The sequence below is a fragment of the Dromaius novaehollandiae genome, chromosome 1 (assembly GCF_036370855.1).
Source record: "Dromaius novaehollandiae isolate bDroNov1 chromosome 1, bDroNov1.hap1, whole genome shotgun sequence".
NCBI lineage: Eukaryota > Metazoa > Chordata > Aves > Casuariiformes > Dromaiidae > Dromaius > Dromaius novaehollandiae.
In genome coordinates, this window is record NC_088098.1 from 7,552,131 (window position 1) to 7,573,482 (window position 21,352).

Sequence of the window (21,352 nt, forward strand, 5' to 3'; positions counted from 1 at the left end):
GCTTGGTGCCTTTGCTCTTATAATTCCCTAGTCTTTCTCTGGTGACTCTTGATCAATTTTATCTAGAAATCATAGGCTCCTTCGCAAATCAGTGTTGCTGTAGGGGACTTCTTCCATGCACTCGTAGAAGATCTGTATTATGGGTTAGTGCGACTGATCACTTAAGCCTATAATCCTTGATTTTTTCACCCGTAGGAATTTTAATCCAAGATGGAATTTGTTAAAGGGGAAAGTATGAAGGCAAACACTAGCTTTACATTCAGAATGGAGATTATATATAAGCAGGGATCTTAGATGGGTAACTATAATAAATAAATAAAATAATAAATATATAAAACCAGTTTTTCTAACAGATCTTTTGGTCTTTGTATTTTCGTTATTTATGCTAGCTCGTCTCGTAATATGTTTACATTTAGTTTAGGAGCGTAACTCTAATATAAATCGTTGCAAGAATCTCATCAATGCAGCAAAGTAGTTCACTGGCAGGGAACATGCCAAAAAAGCTTTTAGGATAGAGAGATGAAACACCTTCAATCACTGTTGAATCTTTCAAGCATTCCATTTTCTATGAAAAATCAAATACGTTAAAAGATGTCTCATATTCTTTCTACTTATTGACCAGGCAACTCATTAAAAATTGTGCTGCTTCTGAAAAAAGCAGGGAGGAGGGAAGGAGCAAAAAAAAGGAAAAAAAAAGAAAAAAGGTGTGATTTCTTATTATTAAGACACCATACATATGCATTATCACCTTCTTTTTGAATGATTCTTTAATGTGCGTTCTGAGCAAACATCTTATTAAAAGCAAGATGTACTATTGTACTCAATTTATTAACACCCTGCAGGTTCTTTAGTTTACAGTAGAGAAGTGCCGTATGTTAAGAAAAGCTCTCTGCAGACTGCTGTTGTATGTATTTTCTCAGAGTCTTCGCTGACTTTGTTACACAGTTAGATGAAGATAATTACTTTTTTTCATTCTATATTTCACCTTCAAATTCAATTTCTGATATAAATTTGTGATAAGTAGTTCTTAGCATAGTTTTGCTACCTTAGATCAGTAAGTAAAGTAAATTAAAAATTGAGTTTTTAAAAGTTTTATATTAAGGATGCCTTTGTCACAACTCATCATCTGTAGAAAATAATAATAATAATAATAATAAAGCTTAACTTGGCAGTTGGAAGGTTTAGGTATTTTAATGTTCATAATTAGAAATGTCATGAAATAGCATGACAAAAAAGAATAAAAAAGAAAAAGAAGACCAAACCTAATGGCTTAAGAAGCAAAATATTTACCTTCTCCAGACAGTGTGTACTTAAATGATACCAAGAGCTGATGTGCCAATAGTGACTTGTGTAGAGGTTGAAAACAGGAAACATTTGATGGCTGTAACAGTTTGCAGTAGCTACACGGTAGAAAGGTTAATGAGAATTTCATTCTCAATTGACTTTAAAATGACCTCAGAGCAGTCCTGCCGGATGCCTACTGCTAACAGCCACCATTTGCACCAGGGATTTGGGAATTCTTGTCCTTCCACTTCCCTGTGCAAAGTATGCTTCTGTTTTTCATGGAATTTAAACAAATGATGAAATTCTGACTTTTCTATGCTCTGAAGATGAACATTGTGTCACTCAAGTAATGACGGGTGTTTCTGAGGACTTGCCGCAAAGCAAGAGATGGGTGTAATGCAGAGTGGAGAGACTTTTCAGTAAGCAATCTGTTAATGTTCTCCTACTTTCTACAAAGAAACAATAAAAAAGAAAATCTACCTGATTTGACCAGAAATGTGGTCTGTTAAGTATTTCTTTCCTTTTCTCTGGTTCACTTTTGCTATCAGCGATGAGCAAATAAGGACTGTATAAATGCATACGCAAGCAACGCTAGGTCGCATCGGAGTGATATTAGGACTTCAGCAAGTCTGAACAGCTCTAGGCTGACTCTGCGGCTGCCTCTAATTTATGTGTTTGTAGAAAACACTACCATTCTGTCTTCTGCGTGCTATTTGATATTCCCAAACTATACTTTCACTGAAGCACTCTACATTGTAACTGTCTTGAAAATTTTAAAAATAAATATAAATATATGAGTATGCTAATCCAAAACAGATCCTTGCTTTTAAAAATGGATGAATAATCCCTGATGAATAATTAATTCAAGCAGGATTTTCTTCTTAGTCCTGTGAGTATTACGACTTCTCAAGAGAGGAACTTCAGTTTTACATTTCTTAAGAGTTACACATGGGAATGGTAAAACTAAAGAGCCTGGCCCTATTGAGATGCTTCGGTGCCTGCACATAATTCTAGTGTTTTTTCCTGATAAAACTTTTATGTATAATTTTTCTATCTAAAAAGTGAAAGAAGACTTTCAGCAAAAAAAAGTTTTCTACCAGACTCTGAGATCTCTATATAGGCCAGTTTAATTTTACTGAATTTACTCTGGGTGTAGTAGTTTAATTTATTTCTAGGCTTAACATATTTTGAAATATGCGTTGGTGAAGTACATACTCTTGCCATAGCGCTTCCACACCTTTAAGGAGAAATATTACTGTTTTATTTTAATTGTATATAGAGGCATTTTGTGCTATGGTTGCATTACTGAAATAATGTATGAGTGAAAAACTTGGGTGTGCTTTCTTTTGCTGAAGAATACCAGGAGAAGAAACCCCAGGCTGGATTAAGGCTCAGCATTTGTTTCTAGAATGTTTTGCATAAATTTGCTAATCTCTAGTGATGGATCATTTCTATTTCTTCTGCCGATAGCTCACTTGGAAAGGGGATGATTTCCTTATTATAGGGGAGCATAGGGCATACGAGATTTACTTCCAAATGCTTACATTTTCTCTCTCTCTTTCTCTTTCTTTTTTTGTCAAGATATCTCTGCCTCAAAGCTTTCCTTGAGCAGAATTCGATTCATAACGTTTGATATTGGGGAAAACGCCGTAAGCCCTAGCACAGCATATCTATAGCACTGCTGAGCAACACTCTGAAAATTAACTACAGTCTTCTTTGGCTAAGATATTTGTCAAATGTATCTGTAAAGATTTGCTGATAAAATTGCTCCCTAAGACTTTCAACTAACTGAAATCATGTTTTGAGATTATATATTTGAGTCTGGAAGCTGCTGTGCTGCTTTCCAAAGTGTGAATAGTAAAAAGGAAAATTGGTGAATAATGCTGGAGAGGAGGATCACAGATCAGTTAGATAGCTTTTGAATAGAGCCTGGGACTTGCCTGAAGCCTTAGCTCGTTCAGTGCTTTCCAGCCCCTGCAAAGAGCAGCAGGGAAGAAAAGGCAGAGGGCCCACGATGCCAGCAAAACTACTGTGACCGGCTTTTATGGGAGAGGTGACAGAAGCAATCTCGAATCTGTGTTTCCCTCTACTTTAACCCAGGGGACGCCTTGCTTCTGACGCATGCACGCATCTTTTACAAGGGATGATGCATATGTCTGGCAAAAAAGAATCGTGTTAGAGTTCTGCTGGGATTCTTCTTCTCCTTCCAGTATTTTATTTTCCCACAGCTGGAGGCATTTGGCCATTAGATGGGTTGGGTCAAGTTTTCTGAAGGCTTTGAATTTGCTTATGAATATCCAAAATTTTGTCTGCTTTTCTCTGGTTCTGTGGTGTTCATGAGAGTGAGGGCTGGGCTGCCTGGGGGAACCACTCTTGTTGGGTGTGCGCTTCATACACAGAAGGGAACAGAGTTGTACCTTTGACTCCCTGAGGCACTAAGAAATATGTTTATGATAAAATCTCAACTCAGTCTCTAAAGTCTACATCTATACTGTTGAATAAAACAAATCTAGCGTCCTGGTTCTGGCACCAGGTGGCACAGAGTGGCAGGGTTCAGACTAGACCTGGTCTTGTGACTCCTTTCAGTGCTACCGGTGAGTCCCTAAGCCATAATTTGTGTGTGTGTGTGCGTGTCTGTGTGTGTGCGCGCATGTGTTTTTCTGCTCAAAATTTCTGAAATAACCTGAAGAAAGTGGTGCAGCTTATAAAAAAGTATTTTCACGGCATGGAACTCGGGGGTGTGCATGCTTCAGGTGCTAAATCCGTTACATCATGTAAGAGTATTTTAGGGTACAAAACTTGTTGAGATGATGTTGGAGGAGTGTAGAAAGCAAGGCAGAGCACAGCCTGGTGGAATCAGTGAATAGGTGAGGTTGGAAGGGACCTCTGGAGACTGTCTAGTCCAATCCACTTGGTCAAAGCAGGATCAGCTAGAGCAGATTGCCAAGTACCGTGTCCAGTGGAGTTCTGAATATCTCCAAGGATGGAGACTCCACAACCTCTCCAGGTGACCTGTTCCACTGTTCAACCACCCTCACAGTGAGGAAGTGTTCTGGCATTCCCTGTGTCTCAGTTTGTGCCCGTTGCCTTTCATCCCGTCACTGGGCACCACTGAAAAGAGTCTGGCCCCAGCCTCCCATCAAATATTTATAAGCATTGATAGGATCCCCTCTGAGCCTCCTCTTCTCCAGGCTGAACAGTCCCACCTCTCTCAGTCTCTCCTCATGTGAGAGGTGCTCCAGTCCCTTCATCATCCCTGTGGCCCTTCGCTGGGCTCGCCCCTGTTTATCCATGCTTTTCTTGTCCTGGGGCACCCAGCACTAGACCCAGCACTCCAGGTGTGGCCTCACCAGGGCTGAGTAAAAGGGAAGGATCACCTCCCTCGACCTGCTGGCTGCCTAATGCAGCCCAGGATATTGTTGGCCTCCTTGGCCATGAGGGGACATTGCTGGCTCATGGTCAACTTGTCCCCCGGGACCTACCAGGTCCTGCTCTGCAGAGCTACTTTCCAGCAGGTCATCCCCCAGCCTGTACTGGTGCAGCAAGTTATTCTTCCCCAGCTGCTGGACACTTCACCTGCCTTTGCTGAACTTCATGAGGTTCCTCTCTGCCCACCTCTCCCACCTGCCGAGGTCCCTCTGAATGGCAGCGCAGTTATCTTGTCTGCACAGTCTGAGAGTGGTCCCTGGGACATGCGATGCCACATCTGGGCCCTGCTCAGGCGAGGGCTAGCAGTCACCAGCTGCAGCCCTCCGAGGGAGTGGGCTAGCACACCCAATGTGGGTGATCAGCAGTGTATGCTCAGGATCGGTCTCTGCTTTATTTTTAAGAATGCATCACCACAGATGATAAAACATGTGCTGTCCTAAAACCTACCATGGTTAGTGATCAGTAAACAGCCTGCATCAAGAACAAACACTGAGGAATGCTTTTTAAAGAGAAAACACATTTACGTTAGAGCAATATGCATAGACCAGTTATGAATAAATTTAACTTGAAAATTGGAAGAAGAAAGGTGGAAGGGAGAATCCATCAGTTTAATGAGTTTCTCAGACAGTCTTCCAATAGCGATAGAGCAAACATCCCACTACTTTTATGAAAAGAATTATGACATGATTATGACTTATGATATTGTTATAAATTATGAATACTACTTTTATGAAAAAAGAATTATGACATGGGCAGCGAGACTGGATTTCCTCTCCAGATTCGTATCAGTAAGTTTTACTGACAAAAGAATATATCACCGAAGTGGTTACATGCTAGTAAGAGTACAGCACTGCAAATCCATAGATTTAATTGAACTTGGGGCATGTTTGTCAAGTATAGGATGCACTTAAAATCAAGTCATTCAGATCATCAAGTCATGTATAAATTGATGAGGAAATACTGAAAGAAATAACTGAATATGTCAAAAACTTTCATCTCTGCCTGGAAGCTCTTCAGTATTATATGTGCAAGAGTTTTGAAGGCTTTAGTACGGAACAAGACAAATCGTTCTCCTATTGCTTTAAGATAGAAAGATTTAAAGCTTATACATTTCTGAAATACTGGCTATGCTTTTTCCTGTTGTTTTTCAGTGTTACTAAGCAGGAATGAGGATATATATTAAGAATCAGACAAAGCATGAGCTTAAACTAGTCCTGGTGAAAAGGGTGGAAGGTATGTGTATGCATATATAAATTAGATAAATATTCCTCTGCATATGTGTATATAAACATACATACACAGTCATATATGTGTGTGTATATGTGCATATATGTGGATATATATGCACACACAGAAATTCATCTAATGTGTGTATATTTATGTCTATAAACAGGTGCATACTATTAGATGACCCTCTGTTTTGCACATCTGCAAGGGACCAAAGCTGGTGGCGCCAGGTACCTTGAGAATACAAGCAGTTAAACCAGTATGTGCCAATTCCTTTGAAGTTTCACCCCTGTCATGTTTTAAAACCGAGAATTATTAGAACAGAAATGAAGACACAAACTGAGAAAACATAATGCATGATTTCAGCGAGCTCAGTGTGAACAACGTCTGTGTGGAGCACAGCAGGGAAGGCGTCCCGGCCTTTGCCGCCAGCTGGCACAGTTGGCTTGTGTTTTCGCTGCCCTGGTATCCATGATGTTTTGAGTATGTGTGTCCTTTATTTTCAATTCATTGTGCCCACAGAATGAACAGACTGTGCTGACCGCATCAGAATATTGTTTTTATAGCATAATGCTGATAACATGTGGCAGCATGACATAGGTATTTAGGGACATTTGTGGCACACGACCTGTTGAAATAGCGTTGGAGGAGCTTTGCAGGCAGACAGAACCTAAGCTAATATGGTTTGTGCCCATGCAGTTTTCCAGAGCTGTGGGAGTTACGAGCCCACCACCTTCAGCATACTTCCTGAAGCACTACACAATAACAACAACAGACGCTTGGGTAAGGTGGATAGTGAAGTTTGTACCCTGAACCGTGTGAAGAAAAGCAGGGTGGGTATGAAAAGAGGGATGAAAGAGTGCCAGGAAATTTAATCTGATGCCGAAGCGGTCGTTGATGGGGAAGGTGTTGGCATGACGGCTCTCTTGTAACTCTGTCTCCTGCCTTCCTCCACAGTTTTTCCTTTTATGTCTCTTCTGGATGTGAACATGGCTTCATCCTTGACAAGACACTTCTTTCCTTCTTCCTTCCTCGTCAGCATGAATTTCCTGTGTTCCTGTATCCCTTTTTATTTCAGCAATTGTGATTTCTTTCTCTTTGGCTTTTTGAAATCTCAGTTCACATTTCTGTAATGTTGTATACTAGTGCTATTGAGGAGAGCAAAGATTAAGTAGTCCTCAAGCATCATAGGATACATTTTGCAAAAAAAAAAAGATGGATTTATTTCTTCAAACTCAATTTAGAATACTCTTTTAATATACCCTTTCCACTTTCTTTTTTATTCTCTTCTTTATTTTGTTCTTTTAGTGTTGCTCTCTCTTTTAAGTTGCTTTTTTGGTTAGGCATGCAGGAGCTTTCTGGCTGCCTGTCTCTTTTCATCAAGTGTCTCTCTTAATTTCAGTCTTTACGGTGGATCGATCTTTCTTGTGTTTAAAGTATCTTTTTCCATTGGCTCTTTTCTTGCATCTCTTATTCACCTGTCTGTTATTTGCCTATCTGTCCACCCTGATTTTTGGAAAAAAAAGATGAGTTTCAAAGGAGTGCTGGCAAGACAAAAATTTTAAACTAAATTATGCAGAACAGAAGGGCCCAAATATACACACGTTACCACGGATTTAAAGGAGAGAGCTAAAATGCTGTGGAATTTAATAGCTCTCTGCCTTGAATAAGAATTATGGGTTGTTAAAGTATTTCCGAAGTTTGTTGGAAGGTGTGTGAATCCACGACAGGCTGATTCCTTCTCATGCCAGTTGTTAAAAGGAGGCAAAACAGGCAATGACAGCACTGATGATTTTACATAGCCATATATAAATTCATATCTGCATATTCAAAGTACATAAAGCTGCTATAGCGTTAGTATGTGGCAGTTGTTATCAAATGTGGGCTCTTGCCTGACGTTATTATTACAGGGTGTATAACAATGACTTCTTATCCCTATTTTACAGAAAGAAAAAAAAAGTTACAGGATTTCTCCAAAATGAAAAAAAAGAAAGAACACAGCAAGGCTGAAAAGTCCACAGTCCTTGCCTCTGTTTCTCTGTACAGTTCCAGATTAATTGCCAAACAAAAATTAGGAAACAAGCCATAATGCATTTTAACAACATGAATTTCTAATCTTGTTTTTTTTAAAATTCTTTATAAAACTTTGCATTCAAACATCTGTTTTTTAATTTTATTTTTTTCTCAATTTTTAGTATCAAATAAATAAATCTAATTTGCCAAAATTATCTGAAATTACAGGGTGACTAAAGAAAAAAATGAATCTTTTTTTCTCTAGATATCCTGGACTGCTCTGTTTAGTTTATTGCTGAACTATCTGAATATCTTGCAAAAAAGCATCGAAGGGTCTAGCTAGCATCTCTGTCTCTGTATCCCCTGCTTCCAAAGAGTAGTTTGGTAGCTTGTACCTGCCTTTCACAGTACTAAGTAAAAAAAATAAAAAAGAAAAACAGAGTTTTGCTATGTCTAGAAAATAACAGGACTGGATGGTGAAAAGAAGTCATATTTTTCACTGTTAAAAAAGAATATAAAGTCTATTGAAACTATCCGCATTGTCAAGAGATACGTGAGGTTGTCACTAGTTTGTGGTTGTGATGGTGCAAACTTTCATTTAAGCGCCATGCCCGGCTAACAGACCTCAGCTAGCTCCCTCTTCATCTGGGTATTTCTTTGCATTTTGTTCTGTAGCCATCCCCAAAGCAGCAAATAAATTGCAGATAAAAGTCTCTACTGCGATCTGTGAGAGAACAGTGAGAAAATACAAATAATTTTACATTTCTCAAGCCTCATAACTAGCTGTTCACAGTAGCCATCAGAGATTTAGCATCATTTAAAGTAAAGCCTTAACAAAGTGGGCAAGGTTTATATCTGTAAGAAGAGCCCCATTAAAATAAGTTCAAGTCAGTATGCCCGATGTGTTTGGTATGTGCATGAACCAAAACAGTGTCAAAAGAAGGCATGGCCTGAAATTCTTTGAACTTCTTTCCCTTTTGGAAAGGTACTTTCCACACTAAGGAGGAAATAGAGGCATTTGGGAGTTTTTTTCTCATCTTTCTGCAAATTTTCTAACATTAGTTTTAGCAATGCCTTTGGTTTAGATGCAGTATAACATTTTTATATATGTTTGTGTCTCTTACGGCTTTCTGTGGAAAGACCGTGTGATTGAGTAAACCAGGTGAAGACTTAATGCAGACAGGGAAAAAAGAATCAAATGCTTTTAAAAATTGTATTTAAAAGATACCATTAACTTTGACTAACAAGTCAATGCCAGGGGTGACACTGGTATGATCCAAAGTTTGGATCAGACTCTCATAATTTATGTATGAAAACTCGTTTGCCCTATGTTCATGCATAGCTGTAAAGCTAATGCTAAGCCAAAAATCCTGTGTGTTTAATTTTTCTATGGAAATACAGAAAGTTATACGCTCTTTGTAAATTAGTTTTACATATGGAAAAAGAGGAAAGAAAGAGATGCATAAATCCCTCAGCTGCTGCTGCTGCAGTTTAAAGAAAATTATACAAAATGCTAGCAGTTTTTCTGGTATAGTGAGCTTTTTAAAAGACATGAATCTGGTTTGAAGGTTTTTGCTTAGAATTTAATTACCCTGAATTTGTGTAATAGATTCCTTGCCATATGCTGTTTTTTTTGTTTGTTTGTTTTTGTTTTGTTTTTTGTGAAGAGATAAATAGAGAAGGAAATTTCTGTTTCTGTGGAACTGTTTCAGCTCTTGGACATGTTCTCTAAGTTTATGTATGTATGTAAATGTAAAAATAGCTTGTCTTACATAATGTTTTCATCTTTCATTTCAAAGCATTTTTCAAAAAGTAAGAAAACATACGTTTTGTAGGAATTGATATTCCTTAGAAAAAAGTGTTTATAAGAATTAAATCTCTATTTTTGTGTGTGTGTGAAAATGTTAATGATTTGACAGAAGGAGGAAAGAAACAATATTGATTTGGTTTTGTTTGATAGTGTAATTTCAGTAAGGAAAACAAATATTTATTTTTACATTTTGTTAACTTTTTATGCAGAATATAAAGATTGCTTCTATATATTGCATACAACAATTTAATAGAATAAACTGAATGGATGGAGCAAGAAATACAAATTGATGCATTTGCATGGAACCAAAGCGAGTATGTTGAATTAATGCCGTTGCTTTTTCCTTGTTGTTTGCTGGAACAGACATATTCATAAGTAAATTTTATCCTCCTGTTTAAATTCTTTGCTTCGTAAGAATTATATCATAGTCTTCATGATCATATGATAGTTTACTAACTTCTAGGATTTCTGAGAACTAATCCATCTATCAGTCTGCTCATTATAATATCAAGGTTAAGAATAATTATGAGCACTGATATTTCAAAATTTCTGCAACTTATTGCATATGTCTATTGCCTTATTTTTATTTTTTTCCTAATATTAGCTGTTGTTGTGGCTTGATTAACTGTGTGTGCTTCCAACATAGGAGCTCAAGTAATGGCTTAAAAATACAGTGTGCAGACTTTGAAAAGAAATTTAAGGAAGGTATTCTGGTATAAAAATTAGGCTTTTTGTATCATCTGACCTGTTCTGTCAATGGATTTCCATTAGTTGCAGTGTGAGCTGGATGAGATTTCTTGTGAATAAATTGCTTCAACATTTATTTTTATTATATTTTTATTATTATAAAATTATTATAATAAACAGATTATTTTCATGGTAGGACTGTGGATTTGAAAGGGAGAATAACCTTGTTTATGGAATAATAATGGCAATTTTATGGTCAGAAGTAAAAATCCTCTTTAGGAATATGCCCTATATTTTATATACTGGATCATAATTACTTAAATAGAAAAGCTGGTTTCAGTTTCTTATGGCCATCAACTGCTTAATACATTACAAAGCCAGAGGGACTATTATGGTAATATAAATTTAGTTGTGTAATACTGGCAGTTGTGCCTTGTGGAGTTCATTTTTGTGTAGTCTATTCTTTATACATTTTATATTACTTGGCTAACATTTGATAGAAAGAAAAGCTGAAAGCAGGTCAGGGTTTCTCCGTTGAGAGTCCTTGTCTCCTTTCATGGTCTAGCCATACTTTCCATTAGTTTTGTTTCTGCTCAATGCTAATTGGTTTTAACAGCTTTTGAGCAGGTCCATGTGTTGCCTAAGTAAATATGCATCTGCGTGCAAAAATGATACAAGTACCATTTAAAAAAAAATTAGAGGCATTTATCCTCAGCTTCTAAGTTCTGGAGTTTGAGTTGATGAAGCAAAGTATATCCCTGGGAAAGCTGTAGCTGACTGCTATCTCAGTGCACAGGGGGTTTTGGATAAGCCTTGGGAGATACCTGGTGCCCTGAGTCATAAATTTGGATAACCTGGATGCCAACCTCTTGGGTTTTTACTGCACGGCAGTGTCGCATGCCTAAACGCTAGGCATTGGGCTGTCCACTTCTTTGATTTCATCCCCTTAATATGTGTTTCTCCATGTCTCTGCTGCTCTTCAGCCCCCAAGGTGAAGATGTGTTTAGAGGTTGGTCTTGCCTGATTTTGCATCTCTTGCCACCTCTTGCTAGTGCTTGCTCTGTCTCAAGCTTCATCTCTTAATGAATTAGTTTATGAGCATTCAAGATCTGTTGCTTCACAACTGTTAGTGGCTCAGAAACAGGTAATACAGTTTTAATGGTAGCATGTTGCTCGATTCCTTTGAAATGTTTTGTAACCATTGATTTTAACATTCCTAAACATGATCTCTCCAGCTGGCTATAGTCATTATAACTCTTTTCATAAGGATCATTGAGAAGTATGTTACCTTGCTGTCTAAGTGTTCAGAACTGGCACGATAGTTATAATTCTTGGCCACCGCTCTATCACGTCTCCGTCAAGGCAACAGCGCTCTACCATTTGCACTAGAGCCTACTACTCTGCCTAGTAGCACAGTAGCTGTGTCACAAGTGTAAACGCATTTTCTTAGAGGTAAATCGTTTATAGGTTTACACATTATTTGGCAAAAAAATCACCTCCCCCAAGGTTGCTAAAGATCTGTTGGAGCTGGAGAACTGGCACATTTTCCATAGGCAGTTATGATAGTGCAAGAGTTGTAATAAATGCAGCCTAGTTCATTACATTCTAACCCCTATCTAAGATGAATTCAGAAAGCCAGTGACAGTGTCCTGCAAATCTGATTTAAATATCATGTTCAAATTGTTTAACTAGACTTATGTACTGTAATGATCCCAGCATTTACAATCTATATAAAATCTGCGTTCAGTTTAGACAATTTCTGTTTTATTTTTATTTTTGTGTTCTGCCAACAACCAAAGAAAATAATGCTAAATAAACTAAGTTAAAATAAAAATATGTTAAGGCTTTCATTAAGTGGATAGGATAGTGTGATATAGAGGTTAATTAGCTGCTAATATATTCATGTCATTTTCCCACCTGGAAATCTGCTTTGTAACCAATTGCATTTTGCCTTATAAGAAGAATCCCTACGCAGTTTGTTGTGCTTTGAAGAAGTTACTATGATGAGAAAATTAGCAGTTTCCTGAAGCTTTTGGAAGAATATATTTACCAAAAAACCCCAAAAGGATTTAAAATTTTTTCTCTCTCAAAATTGTCTCTGCTTATTTTGCCTTTAATTTACTGGTGTGGAGGAGGGATACATGAGATAGATGTGTACATCTATGTTTGTATATAACCATTTCTTTAAATTTACTGTTAGTCTCCTTTTCGTGTTTTTTTTTTTTTTTTTTTTTTTTTTGCCATGCCCATTTGTGATGCCGTTTTGCTATTATAAGAGTTTATAAAATCTTAAGCTTTTTGTCATTCTTTGGGAGGATGCTAAGAATATGAGCGGGGCTTGGCTGGTAGGAGGAGAGGGAGAGAAGGATATCTGTAATCGTTACCTTTCCTTTCCCTCCCACCAGGACAGGCCAGCGGGATGTTGTAAATCTTTCTACTTTCTAGTGGGAGTGGATATTGATTTTGGAGTTGGTATCCGGTGGGACTATAATCATATTATTCATGGCTTCCCATTCGTAATGTGAAAAATATGTCCACAGAGGGCCTATTCCAAAGCTCTTCTCTTGACTTCAACAAGTTTCAGTTTGGACTGCAATCAAATGGTGGGAAAAAGTCTTTGGAGCACACAGCCTGAAGGGAATTGTGTGCAAAATTGTGGTGTCTACCATGCGGCAAACAGCATCCAGAACAGTCTTCTTAAAAAATAAAAAATAAAAAGAGGATTGAAATCATTTCAATGCTGTTTTCAAATGGCTGCAGGGTTAGAAAGTGGAGTAATCAATTCTCAAACCATGGAGATGATAGAAGAGCGAGAGCCTCTGGGAAGATTTGTGTTAGGGGCGGCTGCCCATCACTGGAGCCCAGGGCTCGGGACTCCTCTGTGGGGAGACACTTGGAGACTTGGAGAGACTTGGCCTTGCTAACATCTGAATCCTTCTTTTTGACACACAGAGCTGTCCTTTTGATCGCCCCCTTTTAGAGGTGGAAATAACTGCCCACCCAAGGTTTCCCTTCTGAATCTTACCGTAGATGTGCTGTTCCTGGCTGGTAGTTTCGTGCTGGGGAAGGATAAGAAAGTAAGCAAATAATGCATAGTGTTTCAAAAAGGAATAATTGCTTTTTATTTAAGAGAAAGCCAAAAGCAAAACAACGCAAGATAGCTTACAGACTGCCAAAAAAGCATCAGTCTGTCCCAAAACAAAGCCTCTTGCTCTCTTTCACTTCTCTCTTTGAAAGCTATGAGTGAAAGTATATTTTCAGAAATGTGAGATTTCCCCATCTGCTGAGAAGAGGCAGACTTCCTCACTTAGACATGCTGAAAATAAATGAACAAAATCAGAAAGCTTTTCCACATTTACGCTGGGCTGCCAAGAGGTGCCCATGTCCTTCTTTCCAGGCGATTGTAGACTTGTGCTGCTTACCTTGCTAAACTTACCTCTTCTCGGAAAAAGAAAACACAACAATTCTTTGTGGAAATGTGTACTTTGACATGTTAGCTTAATCAGGGCAGAGTTGCATTCACTAGTCTTTTATTGTTAATGTCTCTGTGGCGAACAGATGAATGAATTTTTTGCCTTAAACATTTCTTGGTGCATGGGGTGCAGGCAGGCCACAACCCCGAACAAGCCATCTGTCCCTGGCGGAAACAGGACTGGGCTGCTGCGACCCCCCGAGATGGTCTCCCTGCGACCACCCGGGACACACCGAGCCTGCACTGAACGAGACCACAATCGGGCAGAGACTTTGGGATCTGGACTGTAAATTATTGTCCATTTTTAGCACAACTTCTATAAAACTTGCTTGGCATGAGTGGCTAAATTTGCTGAAGCCTTAGGCCGCACTCCCTAGTTCAGTGAGAAAGGGCCCCAGAGCTGGTGCAGGCGGGAATGATAAGGGAGTTACCAGCAATTTGCATTCCTGTGCACTGCTGAAACAGTGCTAATTGCTGGAGTTATCACCTTCTTTGTCAGGACCTTGAGAGATGATGGCGGGACCCAAGAATGGAGACACACCTGTCAGCAGAAACGGCAACAGTAAACGGCCTACCTAGGGACAGTGAGGAGACCCAATAAGGAGCAGGAGACCCCAGACCCAAATATTACTATTGGTCTGAACTACCATGTGAGAGGTGGGAAACTTAATTTGAAAAAGCTATAATTGCCGAGGGATTTCTTTGTTTGGCCCCTCTCTCTCGTCCCTGGCCCCTCGTCCCTCGTCGGAGGCACCCAGCTTGAGCTGTAATTCGATTGGAGTCAGCGGAACATCATCAGCCTCAGAGTGGTGGTAGCTAGCTGCTTCTCTCCTTTTCCAACTTTCTCTATCTTTCCCCCTTACCCTTGTTCTGTTCCTCTCTTCCCTTCGCCTCCCCTTCGCCTTCCCCCCACCACCACCACCTCTTCTCTCCACTTCGTGGAAAATAAAGTTAAAAGGTTGTACGATATTTGACCGGTTTTAGCGTCTTAATCTCGTCCTTGGGATCGTAACAAAACCCTCCCGATATTGGATCGGGACAGTCTCTTATGTCGGAGTTTCAGTTCAGCGTGGACGTGAGCAATAACAGGAGGTGGCAGGTTGCATAACCAGACTGAGGCAGGTAGTTCAATAATGTTAGGGTACAAAGAGCGTTAACAGTATTTATTCAAAAAAGAAATGTACTCTGTAACAGTTCTATGCAGAGCTCTAAAAGGCTGAAAGTATAGAATGGTATGCTTTTGGTATGTGTCCCCGTATACAAGCGCTGGGACAGGCTGAGCTGTAGCTGTGGGGTAGTGTATGGTTAATCTTTGGCTATGCATGAGCATAGCTGCACTTTCAGCTTTGCTGTAGCTCTATACTTCAAGAAGAAATTTTTATTTTAGTTAGCTAAAACAAGAACTATTCTGTGCCATAATCAACTATAGCCGAGGTTAACAGCAATGTTTTAAAGTCTCTTGAGTCTTCATTCCTACATGAAGTATTTTGCCTTTGGAATTTTGCAATAAAAGATGCTTCACTGGTTGTTGCACTTGATGGGTGTGTAATTCCCCATCACATGGAAAAAAAAAATCACCAAAGTTGGAAATAGTTAATACAGAAAGATTTAACTAGTGTTGCTAGTGGATAAATTAACAAAAAATCCACCATATTATTACAGGTTATCTTCATGTCTAACAGAGATTACCTTTTGATATCGGGACATTGAGCTGTAGGATGCCTTTATGCAGAAATTATTCCTGGAGTATGTTTTATTGTTTCACAAGAACACACAAGAGCTCTATAGCTTCTGCTTCAGGTGTTTGTTTGTCTGACGAGTATTTCTCATCAGCCTGGGGGTTGTATTACCTTTATCTTGACACATTCAATGACTTCTGTCTTTTAATCCTACAGTCAGGTTGCAGTAAATATTTAAAATAAATTCTTAATTTTTTCGTGAAGTTAAGTATCATCCTGACAGCTGAAGCAGTTTAGTTATGTTATAAGAGTTCTTATGGTGAAAATGATATGAAGATTGAGTTCTGTTTGAAATAGAAAGGTTTTTCCTGTTCTTCACTAGTACAGTTTGTATCATCAATTCCAGAGACTATTTGAAGACAGCAGTAATCTTTTTAGTAATCCTTTATATTTTTATAGAGCATATGCAGCAAAAAAACAACCAAACAAACAAAACCCACCCTGATATCAACATAAAGCATTTCTGCTATTCAGCTAAAATTAAAAAAAAAAAATGTCAAATGGTATTGTTAATTGCTTTGAGGCAGACTGACAGAAATATTTCAGTTTCTAAAAGACATCAGATTTGTGCCAACTGCACAGATATACGCTTTGCTACTTCCAATTTTTCTAAGTAAACATAGAATGTAATAGAATATGGACAGTGGGAAAAAACAAACAAACAAAAACCCACTTATGAACCTTGTAATAAAATAACATAGTTTTCTCCTGTGCTTTGTGCATGAAATAAAACCAAACATCTCACTCGGTTTTACTGATTATAATTTACATAAGATAAATTAAATCAAGTATGGTTAAACTCAGCATCTGAAGGGATACTGTCACGGGTGAAAAGGAACGCTACGGGGAATGGGCACAGCCCAGCCTGGGCTGGTGGGACGCATGCCAGTCTTTGCATCCAGGCTCAAATCCCTCAGTTTTGGTGTCAAGGACTTGAAAATGTATTCCTCATATAGTATATTTTTTATTTTGAATCTGTATTTCTACATTAACATTATCTAAGTTATCCTTTTATGTCAGGATTGCATGTTTTAGTCACTGTCAGCCAAGTGTGCAGATGAATAAATAGCTTTTTTTTGGTATTCTAATGGGTATTAATCAGTCAGTTCAGTCCATTTGAGAATGGCCAAATGTCTTTCTCAGGAAAACAATAATTTTGAAGGTTCCCAGAGAAATAAACTGTAGATGAACACTAAATAAGTTTATCTTTCTCGCCTTTTTAAAAAAGTGTATTTTATGAAAAAGAACTTTAATCCTCTTTATATTTTTGTCTATAATTGTCACCTTCATCTTTTCATTCCTGTTATTAGTCTTAGTAGAAGCTTGGGGAATGCCTTCCAGGCAAATCCAGGCAGAATGGGCTTTGCATAAATTGTAGGGCAGACCTGGAATTTTTTCATTAGTGTATGAAATTCAGAATTGTGGGAAACTAGTTCTTTAATAAATGATATTTCTGGGAAAAAACCATCGAACACAAGTGATTCATACCGCCACATTATGGGTAATGTAAATATGAGAGTATTTCTAGATTGGGATGTTGTTGAACTGTTTTACATTTGTCAAGTTTTTGTCAAACGTAGTTGGATTTTTTAAGATTCTGTTTGAGTCCTCTTTCAAGATCCTGTTTTAACTGCACTTTTCAACCCATTTCTTACAACACATGTTCAGACACAGTAATTCCCTCTAGTTTACTATATTGCTGGACTTTATGTTCAGTCTAAAGGTAGGAGGTAAATCAGCATTTCTGCTCATAGGAACTGAAGGAAAAAATCTTATTAACTGCTAATGTTTTTTTTTTATTCTACCTGTGACATTTCATTTATGTAAAATCGTAAAGCTATAATAAAAACAGGTTGTTGTAGTTGGCACTCTCTCTTTTTTTCCCCATTTGAGAAGTAGGCAAGCTTTTATTCCCTAAAATTGTATGGTTTAGAAACAGAAGTAATTTTTTATTTGTGGTAGGCCACATTTAGCTTTCTTTTCTGGAGAGTCTAATTGTGCCTTAAACTGCATGTCATACAATAAGAAGGATTAAACTAAAACTAGATGGCTTATTTGTCCTTTTACCTAAGGGTAGTGGAATGAACATTTCTTTATCCACACAGTCTTCTCGAAGGGGAGACAAGACAATGTTTGCTAAAATTAAAACAGATATATTTTACCAACACTTCATGAAAAAGTATTTATTAGCTTTTGTAGAAATTTACAGTGGTTTGTCCTCCAAGTGTTCAGCTATTCAATATGTCTGTGAAAGAAGAGATAAAAGTGTATTATTTGGTATTTTCTTACTTCATTCTTGGCAATAGGATTCCTAATTCTTTCACTAATGTTCTGTGTGTTTTCAAAGGGTTTGGGACTAAATTGTGAAAAGGCAGAGGTACTCAATGCTTTCTGCACCTTGGTTTTTACTGGTAAGACTGGCCATCAGGAATCCCAAGCCCCTGAGAGCAGAGGGAAGTCTGGAGCAAGGAAGGCTTGATGGAGGAGGATCAGATTAGGGGAGGGCAGTAGATATTGTTTACTTTGACTTTAGTAAGGTGTTTGCCACTGTCTCCCATAATGTCCTCACAGACAGGCTGATGAAGTATGGGCTAAATAAGTGGTCAGTGAGATGGGTTGAAAACTGGCTGAACTGTCAGGCTCAAAGGGTTGTGATCAGTGACACAAAGTCCAGCTTTGGATCTTGTCACTAGTGGTGTCCCCCAGGGGTCGATACTGGGGCCAATACTGTTTAACATCATCATTAATGACCTGGATGATGGGACTGAAGGAACCCTCAGCAGGTTTGCTGATGACACTAAACTGGGAGGAGTAGCTGATGCACTGGATGGTTGTGCTGCCATTCAGAGGGACCTGGACAGGTGGGAGAGATGGGCAGAGAGGAACCTCATGAAGTTCAGCAAAGGCAGGTGAAGTGTCCAGCAGCTGGGGAGGAATAACCTGCTGCACCAGTACAGGCTGGGGATGACCTGCTGGAAAGTAGCTCTGCAGAGCAGGACTTGGTAGGTCCCGGGGGACAAGTTGACCATGAGCCAGCAATGTCCCCTCATGGCCAAGGAGGCCAACAATATCCTGGGCTGCATTAGGCAGCCAGCAGGTCGAGGGAGGTGATCCTTCCCTTTTACTCAGCCCTGGTGAGGCCACACCTGGAGTGCTGGGTCTAGTGCTGGGTGCCCCAGGACAAGAAAAGCATGGATAAACAGGGGCGAGCCCAGCGAAGGGCCACAGGGATGATGAAGGGACTGGAGCACTTCTCACATGAGGAGAGACTGAGAGAGGTGGGACTGTTCAGCCTGGAGAAGAGGAGGCTCAGAGGGGATTCTATCAGTGTGACAGGATGACAGACAAAGGGCACAAATTGAAACACAGGGAGCTCCTCTTGAATAAAAGAAAACACTTCTTCCCTGTGAGGGTGGTCAAACACTGGAACAAGTTGTCCAGAGAGGTTGTGGAGTCTCCATTCATGTCCAGAAACTGTCCGGACACAGTCCTGGGCAACCTGCTCTACGCAGCTCTGCTTGAGCAGGGAGGTTGGTCCAGATGATCTCCAGACATCTCTTCCAACCCCAACTATTCTGTGGTTCTGTGATTTAAAATTGTGCTCCAAACTTGTATCTCGAATTCTAAGAATTTATTTTTAAATTGAACCATGTGAAAGTAAATACTGTCTGCACATTTTTCCACTTGAAGGAGAAAAGCTGATAGGCTGCAAACTGATTAAATAGTCGCTAGAAGTAGCTGTGCTTCTTGCTGAGCTATAACTACCTGCAGATACACCACATGCAGATACAGGGATCTACCATTGCGTGGTGCATTTACAGCAGCAAGGCACTGTGTGTCTGCATATATGCACTACTTGCATTCTTGCATCCAAAACAAGCCTGATACAGTCCATAACATCAACCTGAAGGAAATCATAAATATGTTTAATGTTTGTAATATGTTTTGGTTTCCCCCCCTTTTTTTTTGACTCTACCTGCGGAACAAAACAAAACAATCCTGGTATTTATCACTACTAGCAGGGTAACTGTGATATATATTGCCTCCTTTTGGTTGCTTTAAAACATTTTATATAAAATGCCAAGATGTTAAGGCAAATAAATTGTTTTAAATCAAAGAAAATTCAAAGAAAATTGGTCTTAATTTCAGATTCACATGCTAATAATTTTGCAATACTGTGAAAGCGTGGAGGGAGAAGGATTATTAGCATAGGATAGGACAGGACAGAACATAACAGAATAGCGAAAAATAGAATAGGGAGATAACAGAATAGTCAATATAACAATATAACAAATATAACAATAAATTGGCCTTCAATATATAATATTCATTTGCTGTTCATATCCTGGTCAGATACTGAAACTGTTTGCTTTGAAAGGAGAATTCGGAACAATGTCAACTATCCTTTTGCGATGTATAAATTTTGCAAGCATGTAAAACCACCAATACTATGTTAAAGTTTCTAATTCATACCTATGGTCTGCTGAAGTCATTTCTTCCATAAACACACCTTCAGGACTGTTCTGCTAATTCCCTTCAGTGATGAACTGAAGTGCTAATGAACATAATGAATATTTGCTTTTCTCTCTCACAGCATTATTGTATGGAAAAAAAAAAGAAAGAGAGAGAGACTGGGGTATTCATGTTATGTCTTAGGCTTGCTGAAAAAGTATGCAATATTCCCTGATGGCAGGGTGCTATAGAAGTGTGTAACAATAGGAAGGTTCAAATTCTTTGTGTCAAGGAGTTAATAAATAACTAAACTACTTGCCTGGGAACCAGCAACAAAGCAATTTGTTCTTGTCATCTAGAAGTGGTTAAATTATGAAAAATTGTCCTCTATAGCTTTAGCCGATCTGTGAATCTAATTTGTGAACTGTACAGCATTCAGTGTGTTGTAGCTCTGTGTAGCTCATATTTTCTATATTAGGAGCAGTGAAATATGACCGATGTCACTTTTTGTTAATGGATTATAAAGGTAATATCTCCAGGCAGGATAATGGACTACAAGACATGTATAGCCTAAAAATGTATCTATCTAATTTATTTTTGGAGGTTTATTTTAATTAACTTCTAAATGTGTCTTGTTCCTGAAACATACTACTTTAATAGGTTATTTTAAAAATATTATTTAGTCCAGTAGAGTTAGATAGCGGTGCTAGATTAGATCAGTTAAAACACACTAAAATCTAAAAGAAAGGGGAAAATACAATTGTGAAAATAGAGAATGCTTTTGTTCACGCTCTACGAAATGGAATTGCATGCACAGAGGACAATGTTGAAAACCCTGTGCATTAAGTGGTACTACGACCAGGTATACTGTTGGGGCAAACCTGAGGAGTGGGAATGGGGTGGGGGAAATGAGCTGATACACTGATGAAAGCCAGTACAAGAGAAGACTTACTAGAATTGTGCTTACATGGAAACATTCCTTTTTTAAATGAAATCGCTATAGAGAAAGAATATATATGTTATATCCAGATAAATACACCTATTTTGCTTTTTCCTGGTCCCATTTTCCTCCAACAGAAGCTTCCAGGGAAAGATTTCCAGGGGAGCAGTTCTAGGAGGTATGGTGAGAGGGTTCTTCCCATTTCCTTGTCTTCTGAACTGAAATTATTTTTCTTTTTCTTAGCTTTTTTTTTTTTCTTAATAAGACAGATCATCTTGTGATGAAAGCATTTGTGCTAG

General features: G+C 38.6%; 1 protein-coding gene across 2 annotated transcripts in view; it reads left to right on the forward strand.

Annotated features, from left to right (window-relative positions):
• CACNA2D1 (calcium voltage-gated channel auxiliary subunit alpha2delta 1) overlaps positions 1-21,352 on the forward strand; it is a 413,553-nt gene that overhangs the window by 197,715 nt on the left and 194,486 nt on the right. The gene's annotated exons all lie outside the window — the stretch shown is intronic.